Consider the following 3,082-nt stretch of genomic DNA (forward strand, 5'->3'; position numbering starts at 1 on the left):
GGTGGCCCCACGGCACCAGCCAGACCCACAGCCAGACCCACATCCAGCCTCGGGACCCACGTCCAGACCCACATCCGGCCCCAGGACCCACAGCTGGACCCAGGTCCAGCCCCATGGGGGACACATGGCACTGGCCGGACCCACAGCTGGTCCCACATTCAGCCCTGGGACCCACGGCCGGACCTGCATCTGGCCCCACGGCGGCCCCACGGCACCAGCCAGACCCACATCTGGACCCACGGCACCAGCCAGACCCACATCTGGCCCCACATCCACCACTGGGACCCACAGCTGGACCTATGTCCAGCCCCATGGGGGACCCACGGCACCAGCCAGACCCACGTCTGGCCCCACATCCAGCCCCGGGACCCACAGCCAGACCCGCATCCGGCCCCACGGCGCCGGCCGGACCCACATCCGGCCCCACAGCAGCCCCATAGCACCAGCCAGACCCACATCTGGACCCATGGCACCAGCCAGACCCACATCTGGCCCCACATCCACCACTGGGACCCACAGCTGGACCTATGTCCAGCCCCATGGGGGACCCATGGCGCTGGCCAGACCCACAGCTGGACCCATGGCACCAGCCAGACCCACGTCTGGCCCCACATCCACCGCTGGGACCCACAGCTGGACCCACGTCCAGCCCCACAGCCAGACCCGCGGCATCACCCGGACCCACATCCAGCCCCATGGCGGCCCCACGGCACCAGCCGGACCCACAGCTGGACCCACGGTGGCTCCACGGCACCGTCCGGACCCACCTCCAGCCCCACGGCGGCTCCAGGACCCACATCCAGCCCCACAGCATCGCCCAGCCCCACAGCACTGCCAGGACCCACATCCGGCCCCACGGCAGCCGCAGGACCCACACGTGGCTCCACAGCATCACCTGGTCCCACGGCGGCCCCGGGACCCCCGTCTGGCCCCATGGCGTCGCCCCGGGGTGTCACCCGGCCCCACGGCACCCCAAGGGCCGGGGGGGCAGAGCCGGGGGGGGGCAGCTCCCGGACGCCTGGGCCCCCTGGGGGGGTGTGTGGGGGGGAGCTGGGTCACGGGTCCTTACACGTCCTCGCACACCCTCGTGCCACACGCGTGTGCAATGGCCGTGCGAGGGCCACGGGGACACACGTGTGTCTGTGCAAGGGACACGGGAGCACGTACGTCCATGCAAGGGACATAGGGACACGCGTGCCCATGCAAGGGACATGGGGACACACATATGTCCGTACGAGGGACATGGGGACACGCATGTGTCCGTGCAAGGGACACAGGGACACACACATCTGTGCAAAGGCCACGGGGACACGCGCACCTATATGAGGGACATGGGAACATACATGTGCTCGTGTGAGGGACACGGGGACACACGTGTCTGTGCAAAGGCCACAGGGACACACGCACCCACACGAGGGACACATGCCCATGCAAGGGACACGGGGACACACGTGTCCATGCAAAGGCCACAGGGACACGTGCACCCATGCAAGGGACACGCGTGTCTGTGCAAGGGACATGGGGACACATGTGTCCGTGCAAAGGCCACGGGGACACGTGCACCAATGCGAGGGACACACGTGTCTGTGCAAGAGACACGAGGACACACATGTCCGTGCAAAGGCCACAGGGACACGTGCACCCATGCGAGGGACACACATGTGTCTGTGCGAGGGCCATGGGGACACGCGTGCACCCGTGCAAGGGCCAGGGACACGCGCGTGCCCGTGCGAGGGCCATGGGGACACATGCCCGTGCAAGGTCCATGGGGACACGCGCGTGCCCGTGCGAGGGCCCGGGCCACCCGCGGCGGCACTCACGGTCGTTGCAGACGGGGCCCCCGTACGCCGTCATGGTGCAGTCGCACGTGTAGCCGTCCCACTGCTGCAGGCAGACGCCCTGGTTGGCGCACGACTCCTCGGTGCACGTGGTGCTGGGGCCTGCGGGCACCGGCGCGGAGGGGTGACCCGTGTCCGCGCGTGCGGTCACGCACCCTCGTGCACCCGCATGTGCCTTTGTGCACCCTCGGGCGCCCTAGGACCCTTCCTGTGCACCCTTGTGCACCCCTGCGAACCTGTGCACGCTCCTGTGCACCCCTGTGCGCCCCCCGTGCACCCTCGTGTGCAACCCCATGCACCCCTGTGTGACCCCTGTGCACCCTCATGTGCCCCCCATCCCCTTCTGGGAGCCTCCACGTGCCCCTCTGCCCCTGTGCATCCCTGCTTCCCCCCGCCGTGCGCCCTCGTGCAGCCCGTGCACCTTGCACACCCTACGCGCCTCACGCGCTCCGTGCACCCCCGTGTGCCCTGTGCCCCCCCGTGCACCCTCCACACCCCGCACGCCCCGTGCACCGCAGGCACCCTGTGCGCCCTGCACGCCCTGTGCCCCCCGTGCACCCCCTGCACCCTCGCACACCCCTGCACTCACCGTCGCAGTCGCACTCAGTGTGGCCCCCCTGCACACCCCACGCCCCCCGTGCACCCTGCACACCCCTTGCACGCCCCATGCACGCGCCCCGTGCTCACCGTTGCTGCCGCGCTCGATGTGGCCCGTGCCCCCCATGCATGCCTTGCTCTCCGTTGCAGCTGCGCTCCATGTGGCCCACGCACCCTGCAGGCCCCCTGCCCCCCCGTGCACCCTCTGCACCCCGTGCCCCCCATGATCGCTGTCGCAGCTGTGCTCGACGCGGCCCCCGTGCACCCTGCAGGCCCCACGTGCTCTGTGCACCCCGCGCCCCCCATGCACCCCATGCACCCTGCAGGCCCTGCGTGCTCTGTGCCCCCCATGCACCCCACGGCCCCTGCGCCCCCCGTGCAGCCCCCCCCGCGCTCACCGTCGCAGCCGCGCTCGACGTGGCCCACGCGGTGCAGGGCGTCCGCCAGCAGGTCGGGCAGGCGCCCGTTGAGGTCCACGGAGGCCAAGCAGCCCTGGAAGCCGCCGCGCGACGCCACCAGCTTGGGCAGCCGCCCCAGCAGCGCCCGGCTCGCGCCGCCGATGTAGAGCTCCCCTGCGGGACCCCGGCGCCGCCGTCACCGTCACCGTCCCCGCCGCCACCGCGCGACCCCCCCCCAGGGCCCCCCCC

At 71.0% G+C, this 3,082-nt stretch overlaps 1 long non-coding RNA gene across 1 annotated transcript in view; it reads right to left on the reverse strand.

Moving 5' to 3' along the window:
* Nucleotides 1–2,948, reverse strand: part of LOC112964591 — a 10,953-nt gene extending 8,005 nt beyond the window's left edge. Inside the window, exons 1-2 of the long non-coding RNA XR_003253013.1 lie at nt 2,834–2,948; nt 1,821–1,940 (exon numbers count right to left, since the gene is read on the reverse strand). This is a non-coding gene — a long non-coding RNA (uncharacterized LOC112964591). The remainder of the gene's footprint in view (nt 1–1,820; nt 1,941–2,833) is intronic.
* Between the last annotated feature and the right edge of the window lie 134 nt (nt 2,949–3,082).

This window comes from Apteryx rowi, unplaced genomic scaffold, assembly GCF_003343035.1.
Source record: "Apteryx rowi isolate R43461 unplaced genomic scaffold, aptRow1 scaffold_1954, whole genome shotgun sequence".
NCBI lineage: Eukaryota > Metazoa > Chordata > Aves > Apterygiformes > Apterygidae > Apteryx > Apteryx rowi.